This window comes from Pundamilia nyererei, unplaced genomic scaffold, assembly GCF_000239375.1.
Source record: "Pundamilia nyererei isolate P.nyererei 1_Seehausen unplaced genomic scaffold, PunNye1.0 scaffold00087, whole genome shotgun sequence".
In the NCBI taxonomy this organism is placed as follows: Eukaryota; Metazoa; Chordata; class Actinopteri; order Cichliformes; family Cichlidae; genus Pundamilia; species Pundamilia nyererei.
The window spans coordinates 751,882-765,971 of NW_005187488.1; positions in this window are offsets into that span (position 1 = coordinate 751,882).

A 14,090-nucleotide genomic window follows, 5' to 3' on the forward strand; every position below is an offset into this window, starting at 1 on the left:
AGATTTGTGCATTAGAAGCACTGAAAAGGTTTAGACGAGATTAAAATTGCATCTATGTTGCAGTTTATTAAAAAATGGTCCTATAACGATGTACAGGGGCTCGAGGAAATTCTCCGTGAGCAAAGAAAACACGTTTTTCCTTTTAAGTTGTGAATTCAGGCGAGAGTGCAACAAATACAGCCTCGCTGATGTTTAGGTGTGTGTGTGTGTGTGTGTGTGTGTTCAATGATGGAGGTCATAAACACTTTAACTGGACACAGCACTGCGCATTTCGGGCCATTTCTGCTTTGGTGGACAGAGGAGCTACAACCCGGGGACAGAAAAGGGGGGGATGATATATGACCAAGGTCCAGCACAGCCAGCACTCAGACCACTCCAACAAACAACCAGAATGACCCATCATTTCACCCTCAGTGAAAGGAAAAGCCATTGGCACTGGATCTCATTTTGCTTCCCAGCATTTCAAATGTTCTTGATTCAAAGTCTAATTTTGATCATTTTTAGAATCCATGTTTGTTTTTGTTTTTTTAAAGATGTTTTTAAAAACCCATCAGTTGTAGTGTACACTGTTGTTTTAGACCTCTCTCAGTCATTGTGCTTAGCTCTGTTTTTATAAAGGATCTCCTTCACTGCGAGTGCCAAAAACAGCTCTCTTGGCTCTATGGCTCCTGACACTACAGGCTGTAGGTAGAATAACTATGATGAGAGAAGAGTGTTAAATGGCAGATTTGTGCAGCTCTCTTCTTTAATCCTTTAAAAAAAGATAAAACCTGCTCAGAGTTGCTTTATGAACTGGATACTGAATGATAATGACAGTAACTTGTATACAATAAACCAAAGTTTAAACTGAAAGAAAATTGCTTCTGTTTGTCTAAAGAAAAATCAGAGAAATCACTGAACATAAAGGGATTTCCTCCCATCTGTTGGTGTGGTTGATCATATCCCCTTTTAACAGAGTGTTGTTATTCCAGAATAGACCATGTAGCATATTATTCATTGCTTATCAGTTAATGATGACTCATGGGTTAATAATAGGTGTTTGAACTATAAAACTGCTCGAGACTAATGCACAGCAAGCTAGATTAGAAAAACATTAACTGGATAATAGGTAGTGGATAAACAGTCAAAATGGATATAATTAAATGAATTTCATTTTAATGGTTCACCTTCCAATGAAAACAAAAACCTGGCTACGAGGTCTAACATGGGGATAATATAGTGTGCATTTGCTAAGAGAAAAATTATGGAACCACTTTCACAGTTTAGCCAGGTTTAGGCACCAAATCTACTTGCTGTAGTTAATTTGGGGAATTAACTTTGCTTTGCTTTTTAGATTAGATTCACATTTTTGCAACCTTAAGTATGTGAAAGTGTGAATTTGCATCTAAAGGGTGCTTACTGGATTGTAATATCTGCTTGCACAAATTACCTCTCGAGTCATTTTCTGGGAGAACAGAGTGTAATTTTGTCACTTTTGTCTGCTGCAGTTTGTGTTCAAGTGAAAAATTACCAAGACCGTCATTTTCAAAAGCATGATAATAAAAAAAAAACTCTTTTCTTGTTATTCTTTTTTGCACATACTGCAGTGGGTCTATGCAATCCCAACATTAAAGAATAAAAACAGATGCTTCACTGTCATCTTTTTTACTTATTGCAAATAAGCATCTTATTGATTTATTCACTCGGGCTGAGGTTTGCACTGCTCCATCGCAACTCCTTGATTTTACTTCTTTTTCAGCCATTCTGTTATAGATTTGCGGCTGCAACTCAGTCTAGGCCAAGACAGACCGCCGGACAGGTGGCCTCATATTTGACTGGAATACTTTGTTATACAGAGGAGTTCACGGTCAACTTAATGACTGCAGACTTCCCGGGTTCTTTGGCTGCAAAACAAGCCTAAATTATCACATGTCCACCACCATGTTCCACAGTTAGAGTGTTTGTGCTGATATGCTGTGTTTGGTACATTATGGCCAAACATCTTCACTTTGGTCTCATCTGTCCAGACGTCTTGTAGTTTGTTCAGATGCAATTCTGCCATGCTGCCATTGTTGTTTTTAGTGAGAAGAGACTTTCTCCTGCAAACACTTTTAAATCATTATTTTTCAATCACTTTCTAATTTTACTGTCATGAACTTTAACATTTAACATGCTAACTGAGGCCTGTAGAGTCTGAGATGTAGCTCTTGAGTTTTTCTTTGGGGCAAATTTGCTAGGATGTCCACTCGTAGGAAGATTGGTAACTTGCCAGTAAACTGCCAAAACGTCAGCTTTTATTGAGGTGCTCACGTATGGTGATGCTCGATTAATCCATTTGTTTTCAATGAGCAACATCTGCCTGCTAATTAGCTTCCTGTAAAGTCAGCGCTGAGATGCTAGAAGCAGAGGCTCCGTGTTTGAGGCTTGTTACTGTGCTTGAGGGGATCGAGTTTTGTGGATTTGGACTTGAGCTTTTTGGTTTGTTTCTCAGGCATGAGCCATTTTTGTGGTGTGGTGTGGGGCATGCTGTCCCATTCTGAAAGACCATGACTGTGGGGAAGTGCTGCCAACATGGGGGGATGTCCTTTGTCCACAGTGATATTTACATGGGTGGTACATGTCAAAGCAATTTCCAGTTAATTGCCAGGCTCCCCAGCAAAATCTTCTTTTGTAAGCAGATTATAAGCAATATTTCACTACTTTAATAATGCGAATCATCCCAAGCATGTCATCTACGGCGCAGCTACGCAATGTCCCAGGCCCTCGGGAAACTGAGCTTCTGCAAGCTTCATTAATTATCGCAAACTTGAGGACTAAGATAATATAAAAGTCAAGAGTCATTAAATAATTGAAGCTGTTTTGCAGCTAATCCAAACAATAACAAATGAACTCATTTCTGCTACGTGTATCCTTTCATTACATTTCTACTTTAGTCTGAAATTTCTCCACATAGGAAAGAGGTCGAGTTAGTCATCTGCTGTTCATAGTTTCTTATCTACTCGCAATAACTTTTATTTACTTTGTAGTGCATTTCTCTCATCAGATCCCATAAAATGCACTGCTAAGAAAGTTTTTAAGTATTTTTAATCAGTTCACATGAATACTGAGCTTTAATTGTGAGGCACTTAACAAAGTGATTACTCCATTTGTCATCTGTGGAGGAGATCATTTTATCATTTTGTTGACAGATGAAATCCTCTGACTCTGACTCAGGAAATGTTTATACATGGTTCACAAACGCTGGCCGAACCCATCCCGGGGGCTCAGAGAAAACATGGGCAAATATTTGAAAAGCAGAAAAAGATACAGTACACCCCCAGTGTTTTCATACAGGAGGGCAAAATGAATTTGGGAAATTCACTTCTTGCCTGGTGCATTCTGGGGAAGGCTATAGCACTGAGAAAGGTATAGAAAATCAATGAATGAAAAAAAGAAGAAATCCAGCAAGGACAGTGAAAATGGCTTTTGTGAAGAGGAAAGAAACAGTTACATCACATTAGAGTCACTCTTGGGGTGAAGTGATTTGGTTTTTATAAGTTTATAACGGTGCTAGACAAACATGAGACCATTATTTAAGACTTAGATTCACGAGATTTCACTCTGTCATCCGCAACGCATATTGAACTAAGAAGATTGATCGCTGTGCCTCCAGAACTTCCGTAGAGAAAAACAGAGCTTGAACAGAGCCTGTGCTGCACATTTGTGTTAGATTGCAGAAAAAAGCATTGCATATGAGAAGTGTGTATGATAACCTAGCAAATGACGAGAAACTACTTGAAATCTGTTAAGTATATTAATCTGAATTCAATAAACACGTGTAACTTTTTGCACTGAATAACAACAAGTGAAAGGGAAAAGTAAGAAGATCCTTAAAGTAATTAGGATTCATCCTCTGGGAGCTACGAGTGTCCACAAAAATCAATCTGTAATCATCTGACATAAGCTATAGACCGATTGCTATTGTATCTCTCTGCAGCTACCAACCCCTCAGTGGAACTGGAATTCTCCATTGGTGGCGATTATGTAACAGATGAGCATGTGATTGTCATTTTTAAATCTTGCACAGAGTTGCCAAAGAGCCAGACCTTTGCTTTAATCTGCTGGAGATCCCTGCTGTAATCACCTGCACACATCTGTTCTGAGCCAAGACCAATGCGGAGAGACATGAATGCGGCTCACGTGGCTTTGTTAAACACCAGGTGCTCTTGAGCAAATCACCAGACCTTTTCTAGCATTCCTTCTCTAACTGGTCCTGACCTCTGACCCCAACTGTAGATGAGCAAGCTCAGGAGAATTCCCCTTCAGGAGTCCATACAATGCATTAATATTCTAGATCCGCCCCGGCCTTCCTGCACACCAACCTGTACTCTGCTGAGCTCAAGGAAAAAAAAAAGCTCACGTACGTGTGACCGAACACAACTCAACCAGTGTTCGCGAACCGCAGCGAGGGATTAAAAGGACTTAGAAAAAGATTACATTGTAAAGTCTGTGTCTGTGCTCAGAAGTAAACAGCGTCAGATGTGACTATTCGAAGAGCAAAAAATAAAAAAATATATATATTTTTTTCTGTTTTTTTGGGTCAGTGATGGAACCTAAAAAAGTAAACTTCCACTCCAAACATGATCTCAAAACAGGCTCACAGTGCAGCAGAGATTATTGCTGACCGGCTCCATCTGCTAATGACTGCGCTCAGCAGCTTGGTATTTTTAACTTTGACTCCGTGGTGTGAAAACTTATTGATCTGCCTCTGACAGGAGCCGTGATTGATCTCGCCGTTTACAAGTGTACAACTCCGAAGATGACATTCACAGTTTGCTGATAATTTGCAGCTTTTGTGAAGATGTGTGGGAGGTCGGCGGAGCATCTTTCACAGCTTCGCCCGAACTTGCAGGCACGAAAGGACAGATGGATGCCGTCGTCGCGTGTTTCGTTTGCTGGCGCGGAGACGCGAGTGGGTCAGAGAGGAATACTGGATCTGATTTAAGTTCAGATTATATAAGCACAGTCGTGAGTTTAAAGCATCGATTTTCTCAGGATCTCTCAGACAGGCCAGTTAAAGTATGCAAGAATCAAATTCAAATTTCAAATGAGAAAATTGTAATTACTGTTGTTTTTAAAATGTCAGAATCTCTCAGAGGCTGTCAAAGGTTTATTGTTCTGATGTCCTTCTGAATTACTGCAACACTCCCGCTCCCACCAGTCTTTATTTTGGTTTAATCAAACCCCACCCTGCTGGTCTTTCTCCCATAATCTGAACAAAAAGAGCAGAGCTGTGGTCATTATGTGTCGTGAATCACTTTTCCTGCCTGATTTACAAACTCCACGGGCATCAAAACCCATTTTCCAACCAGCAGTGATTCGTTCTCCTTTTTGTTTTTCTTTTCATAAATCATTTCACCAGAAACGCACAGTAATAGAGGTCATCGCCGTGATGCCTGGTAATAAATCAACTCTTCGTATTTGTGTGTTGTAAGTGTTTACCTTTAGTGTTTTCACTCGATAACATGAAGCAGAGATGGAAAATGTGTAGGTTCAGATGTGAGAGCTGCTATTTCTGGCTCGAGGTTTTCCCTGCTGGATTCATACAATAAATGTGGGAAACTGAACGCGTTGTTCTGTTGTGAGAATTATGAGACTTCCACCCAACACAGAAAGGCATTTTGGCATCGCTGGAAAAAACAAAAAGTGTGGCAATAATCTCCCATCCCTGAGGTCAAAGGGATAAATTGTTTCTCCAAACTGTATCAGTCTGAGCTGCTGAGTCAAAGGCTGCTTTGTCACGATGCGGACTAAATCAACCGTGTTGCTGCCAACCTTCTGTTGTTTTAGATATGTAATGGAAAGTAATAAGAAAAAAGACCTCCTTTGATTCGAATTCTTAAACAAGCAATGTGTCTGCCAAGTACTGACCATTTATAGTTAATTATCTACTTTCAGATTAAACCAGTAAATCAATTTTAAATAACACGCAGTGTTCTTCCCTTTGTTGCACACAGCTGCACATGAATACAATGCAAGGGGGTAGACAGCGTGCACACAACATTTTTGAAGTTGTGTTGATTGTCATGTCGTGAATGAATGCTTTTTTGTTGTTGTTATTTTTGCTTACTTTTGGTCTCCTCCAGCTCCTGAGAGAAAGATTTGTCCCAATCAGGTTATAAATCTTCAGAAGTTCTCCTAATATTTTCATCCAAACTTTGACCTTTCACTGGATGTAACCAAGCCCCCTTTGTGCTTAAAGTGATCTGTAACTACATTACTGTCACATCAACAAAAACAAGAACAAATATTTTCTCTATATATTTCATTTGTTTTGTTTTATACAACATTGTACTTTGAGGTTTGCAGTGCAGTAAACATCAGTGCAAAGTGAAGAGTTTTGCGACTTTCCACACAAAAACGCATTTTTAAATTTTAAGTGCCATTCTGTTTTATTATGTTTTATCTGGCTGTTGTACGTTTCATTTCCTTCATTTTTCATAGCCTAGTAAAATTCTTTTCACCACCACATTTCCAGTGATTCTTTTCTTGCAAACATGCGTGATGTGATGCAGATTCTAAGATTTTAGACACATAGCCCGCTGACACCACCAATAAAATTCGAAGATCTCGGCCTGCATGCACTGCATTATCCCGGCAATTTGAGTGTGTTCAGGTGTTAATGGAGAAAATCCAAAGTAAGTATTAAGGCTTGGTCTGTTTTACACTGCTGGTACTGCAGCTGAGGAAGCACAGGTTAGAATATTCAGCCAGTAAAATCAGTTTTGCTTTGCTTTGGGCAAAGACTGTGATTATGAGGTTCTCTTCTTCAGGCGATGTGACAGCATCACAGCTGTATGCACTTCTTGAGAGTCATGTTTAAATGTATACGTTTCAGAGCTCTAATGTGCAGCTATCACTGAGAGCACACCCAGCAATAAAATTCACGCAAGATTAGTTTTCTGCAGCACTGGTCTCTTGTCTTATTTTAGCAACCCCTGTTTGCCATTTTGCCTTCATATTTTTCCTATTCTTCATATCCCCCCCAGCCCTCTGATAATATTCTGTCTGCCTTAAGTAGGCGGCACTAAGACACTTCCTTTTATGTGACCAAAGAGCCTGAAGCAGAAAGCCGGAGTTAACAAAGAAAGCCAATAAGTACTGTGCTGATACCCGTTATCTCTATCTGGGGTCTTAGGTTTGGTTTGGTCCTGGCAGTTAGTGACAAAAAAGCCAAGCTATGTTGAACTCACTTCAAAGTAAATCCTCCTGATAGAGGCATCAAGTCAAACATGCTTCTTTGTGAAATTCATATTCTTCTTCTTTTTTTAAATTCAGAGAAACTGATTGTCCTTGTTTGGAAAAAAGTGGACCCAAGGACCAGATTCGAGCAATAGTTGGGTGAGGAAAGCGTTTGTTGACAGAGAGTGAACAGTTTTCAGGTAGTAGGTTGGAGGTGCACCACTGCTGGTTCACACACAGAAGCTCTGCCAGTAGATAATAAGTTAGAGTCCAAATAGAGAGTACTGTTTGCAGAGAGGAACTTGATTGTTTGTGACAGTTCTGCTTCAGTTGTTTAAGAGCAAAGACTTATTGCACCAATAAACCTTCCACGTTGCATCGTGCCCCGCCATAATATCATGACGAAGTCATTTCTATTTATGCCTGCCTTTAAAGCACAGGAAGCTGCTGCAGTATTCTCCTGAATGATTGGTGTCACCGCTTGAGATGTTTTCCACAAAGTCTTAAGTTTTCAAACAGTTGCAACATCTTCCTCTGTATAATCTGTGTATCTCTGAGCTGGAACATCATTAAAATGGCAGTAAAATACGAGACAGTTGTACTGTTGTGTAGCTGGTTAGAAAAAACCAGAGGTGCATGACTGGCTGAAGTGCCACAAATAAAGTTGTGCATGCCGTAACATGTGACGTCAAACTCGGATGTGCACGATGTTAGCAGCTCGGGGTAACAAATATGTTGGTAGAGGTGACAGGCAGAGTAAGTCCTTTCTTAGGTGATAAAGCAAATAAATAAGGGTGGATGATTCCACAGGAAACAGGTGAATGTGTTTCGAAGGTGGTGATGTTTCAAAGGGAGCATGGAGCAGGCAACTAGAAGAGGCAAAGAGAGACTCCATTAATACGGGCGGAAGATTGCAAGCAACAGATAACAGAAGTAGCCTAATGGTCACCACAATGGCACAAAAATATGGCAGACAACTGTTGCAACTTCCAGGCTTAATATATATTATACTCAATTATCACATGTAGAGCAGATGCTGGAAGAACAGCGTGGTGCCAAAAAGCAACATTTGGTATTTTTGGAACAACCTGCATGTGCAAAAAAAATCCAGGTTCAATTATTATTGCAAGAAATATAAAATCATCGTTCTGTATTTCTACTGATCTGACCTGGGTAATATACTAGGAAGGAAATGATGCTGCATTGTTTGATGAAAATGATCAACCTACAGAGAGCCAAATTCAAAGAGACCTTGAAAATCAAAGTGATCAAACGATGCAGGAGGCTAGTCCACTTTGCCTAAATTTCATTGAAGTGACTCAAAATATTACTCAGTAGTTTGTATTGCTACCATGTGCTGATATTTATGCCTGATAACGTCTTACTCTGATTGAGATGACGGGTCTCGTCCTCCCAGATATGGACCAGAGCATCAATGTGCTCCTGGATAGTCTGAGGTGCAACCTGGCAAACCAGAAAGACGATGTCCCAGCTTGTGCTCTATTGGGTTTAGCAAGCATGGGGACCAATGGTATCAATTCTTTCACCCTTCAGGAACTACCTGCATGCACAAGGAGGAACCCAGGGCCCACCTCACCAGCATAGGGTCTGACATTGGGTCTAAGGTGTCATTGCCTAGCGTGTAGAGGCCTGTGCGTCCCTCCATGTATGTGCCTCCCCATCGCTGACTTACCACCAAACTGGTCTTGCTGAATGATGTTGCAGGCAGCACAATGTTCTCCACAGAGACTCCGGGGGCTTTCGCGTCTGCCACATGTGCTCAGGGTGAACCTGCTCTCATCTGTGAAAAGAATATTGCAGGTAATGGACCTGCCAATTCTGGTATTCTATGGCAAATGCCAGTCGGCTCCATGGTGCTGGGCATCAAGCACGGTGCCAAACAGAGGATGTTGAAACTCTAGTTGGCCACACATATGGAGTCATCGTTGTTGGGGTTACTGATTGCTTGGTCAGAGATATTCACACCAGTGCCCTGCTGGAGGATATTTTATAGCAATAGCAGTGCTCATCCTGTTCTTTCTTGCACAAAGGAGCAGATACTAGTCCTGCTCATGGGTTAAGGACCTTCTACTGCCCTGTCCAGCTAGCCTAAAATAACAGCTTGTCTCCATGCTACTGAGATAGCAAACCTTCTGGCAATGGCACGTATTCATGTGATTACCTCTGCAACAACTGTGAGGTTCAGGTATCACCTCATGATATCAGTAGTGACTCTGACCCAATCCAAATACATTATACAATACATTACATAATTTCCTTAGGGATTAATAAAGTATTCAGATTCTGATTCTGAAATACAAAACTAGTGAGAAAGCAGTCAGAAAAGATGAGAAGGGACCTCCGCCTGTAAAACCATTCCTTTGGGGGAAGGGGTAATTTTCGTTGCAACACTATAAATATGATAATGGTATCTTCAATAGTATTTGGCCCCAAAGAAACCACACACACTCCTTTTTGATTCTATTCTATCTATTTAAATTCTTTGTATTATATTCCTCTGTTCAGCACTTTGGGCAACACTTGATGTCTTTTAAATGTGCTATATAAATAAAGATGACTTGACTTGATTCATAAAGATTGCGTGGGTGATCGATGTGGCCAACACTTAGAAGAAAGAGAAAAAAATTGTAGGTAATACAGAAAAAAGAAAATCTATTTTTGTGTGAATGATAATGTGTAAAGTTAATTGGCCCAGCTTCATTATCAATCTCCCACACAAGCAAATATGTGATCATAACAAATAATCCCCCTGAAGCTGCTTCGTATTGCAGATGTTTGCATGATTCACTTTGAGGTGTGGAGCCAGAGGGGCTCACTGTTTTTGATCTATGACTCAGGGGAACAGCTGATCATCTTCAGAAATGCTGAATGTGCACTGTGAGTGAGCGGGACATTTACAATCAATGGCCGGGGGATTGGAAGGCACGCTGGCGGTCCTCTACATCAAGGTAAGAGAGAAAAAGATGGGGGCAAAGTTGGAAAATTTAGGTGATGATGAAGTGAAAATGTTGGACAAAGAGGCAAAAGCGATGGAAGATTTCGACAGAAGCTAAAATGATGAGATGGGTGAGGACTTTTACTCAGTAAATCCTTATGTACAGTGTAATAACTTAGTATAATCCATAATAACTTCACTTAAATGAGACAGTTGCTATTTAACCACAAAACACTGTAAATACGATCAACTCTAATGTTTTTAGATTTAAGCCTGTCGTCACAGAAAATGCATCTTTGCATTAAATGATGAAAAGCATCATGTTTGTGTAATTCGGCATAACTGCAGATTGAAAAGACTGATGCAAAGAAGTGATGATGCTGATTTCAAAAGCTTCTGCAGATTGATACACTCTCCCATCAGGCTTGTATTTGAGATCTGCTTTCCATATATAAATTTTAACATACTAGAAATGAAAATGGACATAGAAATACAAAATAAAAGCAAAATGACAAATAAACAAAACAAATCAATTAAGCAGCTCCTGAGAAACTGAACCAGCAGGTGTTTCAACTGATTAGATCCCAGAAAAATAAATGAAGTACAAAAAAAGACAAACATATTCTGAAAGAAATACACAACTTTTTATCCAAATACAACTTTCTGCATAAATACAGTGAGCATAAATGAAACCTAAAGTTTGTCTGATAATCTTCTCATGTATTATTTTTTTCTTTCCCAGAAACTGTGAAAACTGTTTGCTGTTATTTTAACTGCAGTTCTGTCCTCTAATCATCTGTGACTTTCAGTAGGGTTGCAGTCATAGCTGGACATCTCTTTAGGAGCCAGCTTTTTTTGTGCTGCCCACATGTTCTGTGTCACTTCATGACATCTTTGTCATTTTTGTGTAAAATTGAAAAATAATGATAAAAGCAAAAAATATATATCAAGGCAAAAGAATTCTGAAAATTGCCCTCCACCCATTTCCCCCAGCTATATAGTCCTTTTTTAGCCTCTATTGTTGAATTTCTTTTATATGTGGTAGTTTCCACCATTCTCTTAGAAATCTGCATAGCTCCTGACTATGTGGTGAAATTTGAAATTTTCCCCATTGAGCGTAATAACAGCCTTTCCTGCTTTCTTCACAGCCACTGGATAAAAGCCAAACTTTAGAAAAGTGCCTGTCCAGCAGGGCCGACTTTTCAATACTAGAGCCATTTATAATGCAGGACATTGTCTCAGTATGTGGCAGTCCCAAAGAGTAGGACACCTGGTCCCCCGAAGGCTATTCTTTCATCACCATAACTGAGTTTTGTCCAAATCCATGAAATTCAACTTTTGATGTAGCTCCTGGTTTCTAAGCAGTCTTCAGCATGTTTAGCCTATGAACACCTGCTTTAAGGCTTATGGATATTGAGGTTTCTCACGTGTTGTCCACCACATTGGACTTGATACATCCACCCAGTACCTTGTTGGGAATTAACATGTTTTCTCTGACTGGTTGGCAGAGGTTTCTGGAGTTTTTTGGTTCTTTTTGGGTAAAATCAGAGTCACAGAAGGCGCTGCACCAAAAACCTCCCATAGTGTTTACTTTTCTAGTAGATATGGAATTGGATGCACAATTCAAAAAAGCATAAATGTAAACTGGAAATGGACAAGCACTGCAGTGAGCATGTTTCAAAGGGCACAACCTTTACTTTGAAGGTGGATGGCCTCCAGTTTTCTGGCTTGTGTTGTTATTTTCACAGTTTCACTAAAGCTTGGAGAGTCGCACCTGCCATCAGTTTCCATCAACCACAACAGGTCACATGGGGGATCTTTGCATTCATTTTTTTTCCACTTACCAACGATGATCATTATTAGAGGCAAAAGGAAAGATTTTCCAGGGTGTGCTAACTGGCTATTGACTTCTCAGTCCTACATCATTAGCCAATGAGAGCACAGTATCACAGTAGGATCCACTTCTTATTTTTCACATCCAATTTGAAAGCAGGAAAAGATAAAGAACAAAAGATAAGAGAAAATTAAAAAAACAAAACAAAACAAAGGCATCGCCCCCTGCTGGCCATTAGTAAGAAATATACAAAAAGGGCACTGCCAGTTTGCCTTAGCTTTTCTGAGTCAATGGAAACATTTGTTTTTACATACAGTGTATGCAACAAACACGTGAAATGAACCACTTACACGTAGGTACAGAGGTACAGAGGTGCTTCAAACTCTATATTCAACATAGAATTTTTTAAAATGCCAGTAAAATGTATATTTTGTTAGTCATGAACATCCACCACAGACAGTGTCTTAGATCATTCAGATAAAGGTCTCCTGAATCCTCTCATTTATCTCTCCTATCTTTGCATCGAGATGAGCAACACTGACCTGATACCAAGATAATACGCTTCTGTATATAAAACAATCAGACTGGAGACAGATCACAAACCCACTGGAGCCTGATATTACACAAAGAAAACAGCCACGCTCTGTAGAAATTCGACTGTCTCACGGCATCAGAAGTCATCCGTCTACTGATTTGCCCTCCGGCCTTAAAACATGCTTGGCATCAGTGGGTTGTACAGAGGCTCCCTACTGTGTGTTTTATACACACACACAGAGGCAGGCACGTAGTATAGGTCCACACAACCTTGACACATACTTTTAGATATGAGGCAAATCTATTCTGCAACCAGTACACAGTGAGAGCTCTCCTAACCGCCTCTGCATGTCAGCTGTGGTACTCTGGCGCTTCTCCTCACGATCCTCCACTAACCGTCACCTAGGGAACCTCTAGCTTTGTGATGGATGCCTACGACTTAATGAGAAGTGAAAGCCGTCAATAGACACGATCGATACATGTCTCAGCATCATCACTTTACTGGCAGATTTGTACCCAATTATATATGCACACATCTTTCAGAAGACGTCATCTTGAATTCTGTGAAAAATTGCAGTTTCTGACTATTTGAGGACAATTGAGACTTTCTTTTCTCCTTCTTTTCCGTTTCAATTACTGGGCCAGTAATTTATTTTATTTTTTACGATAACAATTAACATCCTGCAGGCGGTGTGGCTGAACGTGCACCAGGCAGCACATGCATCACAGGCAGTTTGATGTATTAAGTCGTCTGCTAACGATCAGAAACATTAAAAAAACGAGTAAATTACTACAACTGACCTTAAAATGAAATGTATATCGGAACATTTTCACATACTTGACATGTAAATATGAATAAATCAAATGTCTGACTTTTTTGGCATTTCCCTCATAAAAATTTTACAAACCACCATTTGCAAATATTTAATTTTGGGACATATATTAATAGGACATTTTCTGTTCCTCATATGACAGATTCATTATCGTTCCTGTAATAGTTGTAACTTTCTGCATATTTTTTGTTTTAACAGCTGGGTGTCACTAGCACACTCAGTGCTGGGTTTAATAGCACTATTAGCTGTATCCAGTGGTGCAGTTGGGGTTGTGACCATGTTTTAGGATAGCTTTGAATGAAATGTAGCTGCAAGCAATTGTATTTTATCCTCAACAATTCATAAATGATGATTTGTGGCATCAATATGAGACTGTGAACAACACCCACCCACAGGAGAGCAACAATTTAACATAATATTAATGTAATAAATGCTCCCTTTTTTCTTAAGTGGTAATGTCTTTTAAAAATTAATGCATGAAAAAAAGAATCACAGCTGTGCTTTTGGAGATACAGTCATGCTAACATTTGGCATCAGGTGTGCATGTGTTCTACATTTGAGCTTAGGGAATTGTGCAGGTGATGGCATATTTCGCACAGATGGCTAAAAAAAAAGTGAAAGCACCCTTTGTCTCTAATCTGTGAAGATACATTTGAGAAAATATTAAATGTATTGCTTTATAATGATAGTGAATAAACTGGAAGCATGATCATGACTAGCCATTTTCCCTTCA